At 36.6% G+C, this 13,683-nt stretch overlaps 1 protein-coding gene across 1 annotated transcript in view; it reads right to left on the bottom strand.

The window, feature by feature from the left end:
- Positions 1-2,713: 2,713 nt before the first annotated feature.
- The window catches only part of LOC139891134 (double-strand break repair protein MRE11-like), a 177,882-nt gene continuing 166,912 nt past the window's right edge, over positions 2,714-13,683 (bottom strand). The window contains exon 23 of the transcript XR_011773532.1: positions 2,714-2,734. The gene's annotated coding sequence lies outside the window, so the exon portion shown is untranslated. The remainder of the gene's footprint in view (positions 2,735-13,683) is intronic.

Here is a 13,683-nt window from a genome sequence, read left to right on the forward strand (position 1 = left end):
TATCCAATAGACAAAGAACCAATGTGATTGCTTCCAAAGCAACAACTAAAGGAAAGGTATGCAAAGTTGATTTAGATATTTATGTGTTAGTTTTACCCGAATATTAGGGTCTATTTTATGATCAACAACGAATGTTGCTGTGTGGTAAATGTCCAAATGGTAATTTGAACCTTGCAGGCTCAACAACAAACATCGTTAAGAAAAGTTTTGATGGCGCACAAGGTTAATGAACAGTATCAACCGAATCATAAAGTTACTGGGAAGTTAAGTGATGGCAAACTTACAGCCTCTCTGGCTAGTATTAAAGAAAATACTTCGACAAAGACAACTACTTGTCAGAGGACTAAATCTAATGATAAGGCAGATCGACCCATGGGACTTGTAAAGACAGCTTCTAAGCAAAGTGTGGAACAGAAAAATGGCTATAAAAAGCTAATTAGTCTAAAGGTATATGCTATCTTATTAATTATACTACATTTTTTTTAAAAGTAAGCACATATGCAATGACGTCTCATCGTTTAGATTAGTTTATGTTTGTGTGTGTTAACCCCGAGTGGATTCAGTTATGTGTGATATGTATAACATGAGTCATTGCAAAAACAGACAATATTCCTTTAACCGTTTTACATATTCTCTATTACCATCTGTAACTGCTTCAAACAATGGTCTGTTCTTTGCATTATTCTCACTCAGAAGTTTCTTGAAGCAGGAAAAGACTAGCAGCAGAGGCAGGGGTGGCAAGGGTACTGCCGATGCACCTAGAGTGGTTCACTTTCGGTAGCGGATTAGATACAAATCTATATTGAGAACCTCGCTGTTTAGTTGGTATAGAAACTGGGGAGGTATCACTGGATCATTTCCCTTGGTTGAGCACAAGATGAAAAGACCTTCAATTTGCGGCCCTTACGTTTGTTAGTAGTATATTCAAATAGGAAAAAAAAGGTTACCGTCAATTCAATATCCATACGTTGTTCTGTAAATTAGCTTCAAGTTTATGATAGTTCTATCTTACTTCATTATTCTCTATATATGTGCGCTTTTGACCTTTTTCAACATAAGAGTCAAATTTCTTATCAAGAGGTTAAATCTCAAGGGTTAAATTTCAAATCACAACTTTACCCTGTAAAACATACTGATATTTTTACTTATAACTTATTTAAAGTCTTTTTTTTTTTTTTTTTTTTTTAAATCACCCAATTTTTTATTTTTCTTATTTTGTTAAGATAGCCATGTAACTAGTGCGGTGGCGATTCTAGGATTAAAACTCAGTGGGGTCTCAAAATTTTTTTCCATTAGGAATTATGTTTTAAGGGTATTTTAGTGGTCATTTACCTTTAACAATCTATAAATTCTGAATATATATGGGGTCCTATACTTAAATTTAGTGGTCTTCTATACATTTTGAATACTAGATTATTAAAAAAAAATTCCCACATGTGGGGTCATAGGACCCCATTGCTCTTCGTGTAGGATCGCCTCTGAACTAGTGTAAGAACTTGAGATTGCAATGATGCTGATGAAAACAAGTTTATAGTCTATAGTACGTTGTCTATTGGGATGTTCAACTTTAAAATTTTGGAAAAGCTTAATCTATCTCTAACATCATGTGAATGATTTTGGTGTTGAATGTCGCAAGTTTAATTTTACAGGATAGATTAAGTCATATATTTTGTCAGGAAGAAATAAATTATTATTTACTTAAATTATAAAATTATATTATTTACTGTATTAATTAAAATTTATGATTACTGTTACTCAATACTCACAGATAAGTAACTAGACCCAGTTATTTGAAGATCAACCCTCTTTTGGTTCAATTCAATTTGTTGTTGACACTTCCTTCCAATACCGTCACTAATCACAAAATCTTGGTGGATTTGAATTATGGTTGCTCTATTTTGACACATGCATATAAAATCATTTTTAACCCTAAATGTAACGTGTAGTCAGGGAGGTGAAAAAGTAAGTTTTTGACTATGATGCGGCAATGGAGTTAAATAGTGGCGAGTGTTGGTTTGAATAAATGAAAAGATTTTAGGTGATGTGATAAAATATGACTGAAAAGTGGGTATAAAATAAATAAGTTAATACGGAGTAATATAGAGAAAAAATTTGGTGCATTCTGATTGGCTAAAAAATCTGACGCTCACTTTTTTTCGTATAAGCAAGCCTGGTTCTCCGGGCACTACGGTAGGATGTGGATCGACCACCAGATCTGATGCCGCCACCGCCAAAAAGGCGTCAGAGCGTCAAATTTTGTGCCACCTCACATCCCAACTCATATTAGGGCGTCAGATTTCGCTTTTGCCGCCGGGTTAAATATGGTCTAATGATTTGGTTAAACACTTAAACCGATTAGATGCCAATTTATTTACGTCTACATTTATATTTATATATATACTAAAAAAATGAATGCAAAATCCTCCTGAAAGTGAAGCATTGTTAAATAATGTCCTGACATGATTGCTAGTGTAAAGAGAACCCGATCTTAATCTTCTGAAAAGAACGAATCCACAGAAAACAAAGTTCCATGATGAACTAATGGTCACTTTGCACTAAAGATAAGTAGTAAACCCTAAAGAGCTTCCTTCTATCAGCACCATAACACATTTTCGAAAGAAGGAAAAATCGCATTTCATATCAGAATGCAGATACCATAATATCTAAAAGTTCGACTTTACATTGTTCTCATCAATTTCTGTTACACATCGTTACAACTCTGGTCTAGAAATGTTCATTACAACTGAGCTGGATCTGTACATCGAAAATCCACTATATAATCACAACCCCTTGCTTATGTTACCTCCTTAAGGCACCGTAGTTGCAAAGAAAGCAGTCAGGTTGGAAAAAAAAAGCACGAAGAGATGAAGAATTGTCACAAAAAAAGGTTTCGAAACAGGCGGGTCGTGCAGGTTGGGTAACTAGACAAAACATGCAGTTTTAACAACAGGTCGACGCAGATTGAGCCAACTTGACATAACTTTTGTTCTTCGTTTTGCTGTTTTACAGTTAACTAGTGTATCAAATAAGATTATGATACAAACTATGAAGTAGTATATTGTTAAAATTAACACCCAAGTTAAAGGTAACATCTTTTAGATATTTATATATTCCGTCTAAAACATTTTGATCGAGTTTTGATCTGCTCGACCAGTTTCCATTTAAGCTAATGTTTGAAAATATTACCCAATAGAACCATTTGAAATAAAACACACCCCAAATCGACCCATGTTTAGACACGCGGGTTGAAATTGCCAACTGTTGTAATTATAGCCAGAATAATGAAATAAAGGTGAAGGATAACAAGGATGAAGCTGACTTGGCAAAGACGATGTTCAAGAATATACTTAAAACAACTGAAAAATTGTCAGTTACCTGCGGTTGAGACTTGTTCATTCTCTTCGGTACGTCATCATCGTCGTCGTCATCATCATCATCATCATCATCATCATCATTTGTTGGATTGAAGACGAACTGATGTCCGATTTCCTTCCCCTCTTAGCTGCAGCTGATCCCAAACCTTCTTCCCCTAGGAGCCCGCGGTGTTACTACGACGGCGTATATCCGGTTTTACGGTGTTTTTCGTATTTTCAGGTTTTAAATCATTAAGTTAGCATATTATATAGATATAGAACATGTGTTTAGTTGATTTTAAAAGTCAAGTTAGAAGGATTAACTTTTATTTGCGAACAAGTTTAGAATTAACTAAACTATGTTCTAGTGATTATAAGTTTAAACCTTCGAATAAGGTAGTTTTATATATATGAATCGAATGATGTTAAGAACATCATTACTACCTCAAGTGTTGTGGATAAACCTACTGGAAATTAGAAAAATAGATCTAGCTTCAAAGGATCCTTGGATGGCTTGAAAGTTCTTGAAGTAGAATCATGACACGAAAACAAGTTCAAGTAAGATTTTCACTCGAAATAAGATTGTTAAAGTTATAGAAATTGAATCAAAGTTTGAATATGAGTATTACCTTGTATTAGAAAGATATCTTACTATAAATAAGAAATATTTCTTGAGGTTGGATGATCACTCAAAGTGGATTTGCAAGATTGGAAGTAAGCTAGCAAACTTAAAAGTGTTGTTGGTGTGTTCTTGAGTAGTTGTTTTATAACTTGGTTTATGTATGGATTTATGAACTAGATTGAGCTAGATTTTGATGAAGATGATGAAGAACACTTAGAAAAATGGAAGAACACTTGAGAGAGAGTAGTTTGATGCATGAAAATTGAAAATGAAAGTGTGTTGGTAGTTCCTCATTCACGTGAATGTTGGAGTCAATATAGGCTCCATTAGTTTGTTGTTTTGTTAGATATTTCATGCTAGATGTTAAATGATGGTTCCCACATGTGTTAGGTGACTCACAAGGGCTACTAAGAGCTGATCATTGGAGTGTATATACCAATAGTAAATATATTTAGAAGCTGTGTATTGTATGAGTACAAATACGAGTGCATACGAGTAGAATTGTTGATGAAAATAAATGAGGATGTAATTGTAAGCATTTTTGTTAAGTAGAAGTACTTTGATAAGTGTCTTGAAGTCTTTCAAAAGTGTATTAATACATATTAAAACACTACATGTATATGCATTTTAACTGAGTCGTTAAGTCATCGTTAGTCGTTACATGTAAATGTTGATTTGAAACCTTTAAGTTAACGCTCTTGTTAAATGTTGTTAACCCAATGTTTATTATATCTAATGAGATGTTAAATTATTATATTATCATAATATCAAGATATATTAATATATCTTAATATGATATATATATATATATATATACATTTAAATGTCGTTACAACGATAATCGTAACATATATGTCTCGTTTCGAAATCCTTAAGTTAGTAGTCTTGTTTTTACATATGTAGTTCATTGTTAATATACTTAATGATATGTTTACTTATCATTTATCATGTTTATATATAGTGTAACAATATCTTAAAATGATTCATATGTAATTAGTAAAACGTTGTTATAACGATAATCGTTATATATATCGTTTTCAAGTTTCTTAATTCAATAGTCTCATTTTTTATGTATATAACTCATTGTTAAAATACCTAATGAGATACTTACTTATCATAATATCATGTTAACGATATATATATATATATATATATATATATATATATATATATATATATATATCCATATATATGTCATCATATAGTTTTTACAAGTTTTAACGTTCATGAATCACCGGTCAACTTGGGTGGTCAATTGTCTATATGAAACCTATTTTAATTAATCAAGTCTTAACAAGTTTGATTGCTTAACATGTTGGAAACATTTAATCATGCAAATATAGTTTTCATTTAATATATAATCATGGAAAAGTTCGGGTCACTACAGTACCTACCCGTTAAATAAATTTCGTCCCAAAATTTTAAGCAGTTGGAGGTGTTGACGTATCTTCTGAAAATAAGTGCGGGTATTTCTTCTTCATCTGATCTTCTAGTCCCCAGGTGAACTCGGGTTCTCTATGAGCATTCCATCGAACCTTAACAATTGGTATCTTGTTTTGCTTAAGTCTTTTAACCTCACGATCCATTATTTCGACGGGTTCTTTGATGAATTGAAGTTTTTCGTTGATTTGGATTTTGTCTAACGGAATAGTGAGATCTTCTCTAGCAAAACATTTCTTCAAATTTGAGACGTGGAAAGTGTTATGTACAGCCGCGAGTTGTTGAGGTAACTCAAGTCGGTAAGCTACTGGTCCGACACGATCAATAATCTTGAATGGTCCAATATACTTTGGATTTAATTTTCCTCGTTTACCAAATCGAACAACGCCTTTCCAAGGTGCAACTTTAAGCATGACCATCTCTCCAATTTCAAATTCTATATCTTTTCTTTTAATGTCAGCGTAGCTCTTTTGTCGACTTTGGGCAGTTTTCAACCGTTGTTGAATTTGGATGATCTTCTCGGTAGTTTCTTGTATTATCTCCGGACCCGTAATCTGTCTAACCCCCACTTCACTCCAACAAATCGGAGACCTGCACTTTCTACCATAAAGTGCTTCAAACGGTGCCATCTCAATGCTTGAATGGTAGCTGTTGTTGTAGAAAAATTCTGCTAACGGTAGATGTCGATCCCAACTGTTTTCGAAATCAATAACACATGCTCGTAACATGTCTTCAAGCGTTTGTATCATCCTTTCACTCTGCCAATCAGTTTGTGGATGATAGGCAGTACTCATGTCTAGACGCATAAGCAATTACCTTCGTTCGTTGCATTAATACACAACTAAGACCTTGCTTTGAGGCGTCACAATATATCACAAAATCATCATTCCCTTCAGGTAATGACAATATAGGTGCCGTAGTTAACTTTTTCTTTAACAATTGAAACGCTTTCTCTTGTTCATCCTTCCATTCAAATTTCCTCCCTTTATGCATTAATGCAGTCAAGGGTTTTGCTATTCTGGAAAAATCTTGGTTGAACCTTCTGTAGTAACCAGCTAATCCTAAAAATTGGCGTATATGTAGCGACCCCGACAAATCGTCAAGTGACGGCGTCGGCTACGTGGGTCCCATTACCTGATTATAAGTCTTTAAGATAACGTTTGACCAAAATATGTCGCCTTCATTTCAAAATACAGATTGTTTCAAAGTTTACAAGAATTGTTCAACCAAAAGTTAAGTTACAACGTTATAAGTACGATTGAAATCTAGGCGACACGGTTTAAAGTAAAGTCAAAAGACGCTCCATGAAGAGCATGTATACTCGACATCCAATGCAAGTATCAAATAATGAGCGGAAGCATGTATCACATATCGTGCAAGACCTGAGAAAAACATAGAAATCTGTCAACGAAAAACGTTGGTGAAATCATAGGTTTAGTAAGTAAATTGTATTGAACCACAAGGTTCTTTAAGAATTGCTCAACCAGAATCATTCACATTCCAAAATAGTATTTGTATCACGAGCACCCAATTATCAAGGCTTAACCGAATCTTCCCTCTGAATTTTGAATTTAGTGTTAGAACTTACACTATACATTGTTGAAATTATATTTCATTCACTAACGGTAGCGAACCGTCTGAATGAGGGTTTGTTAAACCCGTATGGCCACACAACATAATTACACGCTTACACTTACACCCTGCAAGTGGAACTAATGATAATTGGATTGAGGACTTTTGTTCAAACTCGTATGCATCTTTGTATTCGTATTTGTTCACAATGTAAAAGCATGAAAAGTAAATAAGTATGAAATGTATGTGTTTCTCAGCCCACGATGTAAAGAATAAAAGTGATTGAAAAAGTGGGACTATGATCTCACCTTGAGTGCAAGAGTTAATAAAGTACTTCACAAAGTAACGTATGCATGAAAGTTGCTTAGCCTTGACCTAAACAAGTAAGTTGTATCAATTAACCGGTTACGACACAAGGTCGGGTGAAATGTGTTCAATTAGTCCTATGGCTCGTTACGACTCGATTAAGTATAGCATGTGAATCACGTTGTCAAGTTTCATACAAGAAACAAGTATAAAAGCATGTTAGAACGATTGCATAAAAGTTTGGTTAAGTTTGACTAAAAGTCAAACTTGGTCAAAGTCAACGAAAAGTCAACGCGTTCGGGTCGGGTCCCGAACTATTTTTCTATGCTAAATATTCATATACAAGTATATTAAAACAAGTTTCATGTGAATCGGAGGTCGGTAGCTAGTCAAACATTTCGCGTGAAATGTGACAAAGTGAGCAGAATCTGGCCAGGCCAATCCGCGCGCCGCGCGGGGATGGGGCGCGCCGCGCCACCATCTGGGCAGAGATTTCTGGTCAGTTTTCAAAGTATGCACGAACCAAACATCAAACATTCACCATTTATGATCCGCAAACAACCAAAACATGTATCATATATCCTTGGAAAGGTATTTTGACGAGCAATACAACTAACCACATATCATCAAACAAAAACATCAATTACAATAACCGAAAACTCGTCAATTGATCAAGAAAGGTTTATTTTCAAAGTTTCAAGTTCGTAAAACGTATTTTATGATTCGGGAATCCAATTTACACATACGATATGCCGTTTCGAAGGTAATGAAGCATACATTACTACTAAACACTAACAATTAACATTTCATGACATTCAAGCATCAAAAGTTCATGTCAAGAACTATCAAACCCTAGTCAAACATCACAAAATCATTAATCGGGTTTTTGAAGTTTTCTTAATCAACCTACGCATCAAAACGAAGCTAGTGATACTAGTAACACAATTAAAACATGAACTTTAACAATCAAACAACATTTAATCTTCCAAAATGCAAGATTAAGCAAACCCATTTCAAAGTTCATATTAGTTACTCCAAATCGACAAATCGAGCAAACAAAACATATATTCATGTTATACACGAGCCATAGACACTAACTAACACAATTTCAAGTATATAAAACGAATTTAGAGAAATTTAGTGATTTTAGAAAGTTACCCAAAATGGATGAAATTGGTACCAAATCGAAGAGGATGATGAGAGGATCACGAATATGTTGTCGGATTTGTTGTGAGCTTCCAAGATTGAATTTAGATGATGAATGATTGAATTGGGTGTTTGTGTGTGTGTTCTTGCTAGAGAGAAAGAGAGAGAGATGGAGGGATTGAATGGTGGTGATTGGGGTGGACTAGTTGACCTAGTCAACTAGTTTGCCCCGTGTCAATTTTAGTCCCTCGAGTTTAGAAGCGGGTGCGGAAAATACCTAAACGGAATATTTTAAAACGCGTATTAAAATCCGATAACGAGAATATTTAGAATGTTAGCTAACGGAGGTTACGAATCTAGATACGAGGAATATTATCTAAAAAGAAAAAGACGGCGTAAAAAAAATAATTTAACGGAAAAAAAAATGCGGGATGTTACATTATCCACACCTCAAAAGAAATTTCGTCCCGAAATTTAGTTGGAAGTAGTAGTCGATATCTCTTACTCGAGACTTAGAGTAGTAACTCTACGAATGAGTGAAGGTACTTTCTTGGACATTCCACGAATCCGGATAGTCGGGGTGTTACGTTGTATTGAGGTTCGATTTCACGATCCATGATTTCAACCAGTTTTCCCATGAAGAGGAGTTTGTCATCAATAGTTGGTGCATCTAAAAGGATTGCACATTCCTGTTCCGCATGACACGTTTCTAAGTTTGTTACACGAAATGTAGGATAAATGGAAACTTAATTGAGTCGGAAGTTCTAAACGGTAGGAAGCGGTTCTGATACGCCCCAAGGTTTCAAAAGGTTCAATATTGCGGTTATAACCTTCCTCGATTTCCCAAAATGGATTACACCTTTCCAAGGTGCGGGTTCTCAATATTACGCGATTACACACTGGGATTTGTGAGGTTTTCATCTAAGTTTGGTATAACTCTTTTGGCGACTACGGGTCGTCTCGAGCCCTTCTCGGACTTGAATGATCTCAATTGTTGTTTCCTGATGTAGTTCAGATTTCGGTGTTTGTTTGCCACATGCGTTGGTCCAACGAATAGGGGTATGACATTTGCGGTCATATAGGGTTTCGGAAGTGCGGCGTTAGTACAAGAACGGTAACTATCGTAGTATGAGGGATCAACTAAAAGCGAAAATGCGAGTTTGAAACATGTCCTTCCAGGATGTAAATCGTTCGTTTGCTCGGTTCGTCGGTTTGTGAGAGATACACGGTACATGTGTCTAAGCGGGTTCCCAAGGTCTCTTGTAACGCTAGAAGTGAAACGAGTATTTCGATACAGGATAAATGACGAAGATTCACCGTGTTGGAATAGAATCTCTTAAGATATGTTTGAACAAGTCAGTTAGGGTTCGAAAAATGTTCGTTAGGACTATTCACCCTCGTGGCGAATACTAATGTAATATGAGGAGTTTATCTATCCATGGAGAAATGTTACAAGGAGTTTTCTTAAACAGAAATGCGAGCGATGAGGATAGGAGTGAAATGAGGACTTTGAATAGGATGAGCTTACATCTCGAGGTTGCCATAACGTGCCTCTAGTTGTAGAAAAAAAATGAAGCCTGAAAGAGAAACGAGATAGTACACGTAATTGTATAGTTCGGGGTTGAATAATGGTTGGACGATTATCAGCAATGCAATGGCGTTAAGTCAAAGAAGAGTGAAGTATCGTTGGATTGTGTGCTATCTTAAATTCCAGTAATATCAGACGGTGACGGTGAAATAACAGAGGTATGTAGTGTGGTACGTGATGACGAGAAGATTGATCGGATCCACAATTTAGTATTCGAATTCTTCGTGTAACATAACGAATTTTAGTTATGTTGATTTTTGAGTCGAGAGAGTATGTCTTTCGGCGTCCAAGTAGAAATATTTCCATATTTGAGTCCCACCTGGTGTTATACGAATTAAGCTAGCAAGGTTGGTGTGAATAATCACGTTCAAGATTCGGGCACGTAAAGGTTTAGATTTCTACCTTAATGAGTTATCGAGGGTAAAGAACGGGCATCACGAGAAAAAGTCGAAAATGAATCTGCGGTAAGTCTGAGTCATGAGAGTTTCCTGATTACATGTGGCTTGATTTGGAGATTGATTGTAATGCCTCGACCATTAACATCATGGTTTAGAAAATCGGACTTCGTTCAACAGAAATTCTCACTCGGAGAATTTGGTATAAAGTTGCTCTTTTCTCAAAAGTTCGAGCGTAAGATGGTGATGTTGTTCGTTTTCCTTCTTTACTTAAATAAGTTAAGACGTCATCTATAAATACGATAACAGATTTGTCTAGATAAGTTTGCATACGTGGTTTAGGAGGTTTATGGATACGGACGAGCCTTGGATAAATCGAATGGTACTAAGAGAGATTTACAACTAACGTTGCGAGTTCGGAAAAGACTCAGGAGACATCGTCTCCCTTAACCCCCAATTGATGATAACCGGAACGGAGGTCGATTTGGAACCTACGGGATTCGTGCAAATAATCATGAGGTAATGGATACGAGGGAGAGGGTATCGGTTTCCAACCGAAAATTACTCAGTTCACAACAATCTATACAAGATGATGAGGCCACATTCACATTCAAGTGGGATTGAGGATTTTTTTTTTTTTTTTTTTTTTTTTTTTTTTTTTTTTAACGAATAGGTTTCGAGCTCCCTAGTTCTATAGGTGTCAAGTCAAAAGTCTTAACGTATATCCTCCAATAAAATTTATAGGCACACAATATTTTCCGTTGGTCACTTAAATCGTCTAAGTAATATCTAGGGGAAAAAAAAGTGGAATGTAAAGAGCACGAGTCAAAGACTTGGTTAATAAACATCTAGCGGTAATCGAATTGAATAAGTATGAAATATACTGTTTGTTGTGAAGAAACGTACCCGTGACTAGTCCATCGTCGTCTCGGGCATCCTAGGTGTCGATGTTGAAAGTTCAACGGCGTGCGTTGGGGTTGATTTTCTTGTTTGGGCACGCACTCCTAAAATGACCCGGTTGGCCACATTCAAAACAAACACCCGTCTTGGGTGCATTGTGCTCCTTTTGGGGGACGGGAGCGGTATTCCTACAATCGTGGGCTACATGGCCACTTCTTTGACACTTCAAGCAAAATGGTTTGCCACATTCACCTAAATGATGTTTGTAGCACTCGTTACAATACGGTAGGTGTCCGGTATAACCTTTCTTGCCGTTGGGGATGAAGGGCTTCTTGGCGGGGTTGTTGTAATTGCTTGATTGGGGGGCTTCCCATTTTCTTTTGTTGTCACCCGACTTATCCTCGGCTTTACGTGCCGGCACTTCAATCTCGTCCACTGTTTCAATCAATTGGCGGGCCATATTCAAAGCCTCTTGGTGGTTAGCGGGTTTGGATGACATTACTCCTTGTTTGATGCTCTTGGGGAGACCATCCATGTAAAGTTCAACCCTTAGAGGTTCGGGGGTCACGAGGTTTGGACACATCAAGGATAGCTCAGAAAATCGTTGATTATATGCCTTTAGGTCATTCCCGACCGCTTTTAAAGTTCTTAGTTCGTGTTCGAGCTTACGAGTCTCTTCGCGCGGGAAGTATTCGGTGATCATCTTTTTCTTTAAGTCGGCCCATGAGAGAGTGTGAGCTTCATCGATACCCACCGACAGCACATACGTATTCCACCATGTGAGGGCGATACCGGCAAAAGTGTGGGTGGAATATTTGACTTTGTCTTGGTCCCGACAACCGCTTATGCTAAAAACGGCTTCTGTTTGCTCAAACCATCGGGTGAGCACAACCGGTCCTCCGGTCCCATCAAAGGTGTGAGGTTTGCACCCCATGAAAGTTTTGTAGGAGCAACCCTCGTTTGAATTACCGGTTCCATGGTTGTTGTGGTTGTGGTTGTTATTGATGTCGGAGGAGATACTAGCCATAGCCGCACCTATGGCGGTGGCTATCATACGTTGGAGGGCTTGTTCGGGAGTTTCGGGAGGAGCGCGTCGACGAGCCATTGTTCCTTCATGACACAAAAATATCGTTGGTTAGTATTCTAAATAATACTAACCGCGATATGGAATAAAGAATAAGAGGAAATTATCCTTGACTCGCCTTAAATTCTTTATGTCATAATGTCGGAACGTCCATGTGAATCACCGTAATATAATCCCGGAAATTATATTACCCTGATTCTCATGTGCATTTAACATTACTTCATAAAGTCAAGGTGGCGCGTCAACAAAATTTATTAACGTAAGATCAAGATCGAATACGAGTTAGATATGATAGAAGAGTTCGAGTATAAATGCACAAATAGTCAAGTAATTCCTACTTCAGTCTATATGCCGGTTGTAGTCTAGATTCACCTATGTACCCTATGACTCGGGGTGGACACAAATGAACTCTAAATCCCTACAACCAAGGCTCTGATACCACTTGTAGCGACCCCGACAAATCGTCAAGTGACGGCGTCGGCTACGTGGGTCCCATTACCTGATTATAAGTCTTTAAGATAACGTTTGACCAAAATATGTCGCCTTCATTTCAAAATACAGATTGTTTCAAAGTTTACAAGAATTGTTCAACCAAAAGTTAAGTTACAACGTTATAAGTACGATTGAAATCTAGGCGACACGGTTTAAAGTAAAGTCAAAAGACGCTCCATGAAGAGCATGTATACTCGACATCCAATGCAAGTATCAAATAATGAGCGGAAGCATGTATCACATATCGTGCAAGACCTGAGAAAAACATAGAAATCTGTCAACGAAAAACGTTGGTGAAATCATAGGTTTAGTAAGTAAATTGTATTGAACCACAAGGTTCTTTAAGAATTGCTCAACCAGAATCATTCACATTCCAAAATAGTATTTGTATCACGAGCACCCAATTATCAAGGCTTAACCGAATCTTCCCTCTGAATTTTGAATTTAGTGTTAGAACTTACACTATACATTGTTGAAATTATATTTCATTCACTAACGGTAGCGAACCGTCTGAATGAGGGTTTGTTAAACCCGTATGGCCACACAACATAATTACACGCTTACACTTACACCCTGCAAGTGGAACTAATGATAATTGGATTGAGGACTTTTGTTCAAACTCGTATGCATCTTTGTATTCGTATTTGTTCACAATGTAAAAGCATGAAAAGTAAATAAGTATGAAATGTATGTGTTTCTCAGCCCACGATGTAAAGAATAAAAGTGATTGAAAAAGTGGGACTATGATCTCACCTTGAGTGCAAGAGTTAATAAAGTACTTCACA

Source organism: Rutidosis leptorrhynchoides, chromosome 2, assembly GCF_046630445.1.
Source record: "Rutidosis leptorrhynchoides isolate AG116_Rl617_1_P2 chromosome 2, CSIRO_AGI_Rlap_v1, whole genome shotgun sequence".
NCBI lineage: Eukaryota > Viridiplantae > Streptophyta > Magnoliopsida > Asterales > Asteraceae > Rutidosis > Rutidosis leptorrhynchoides.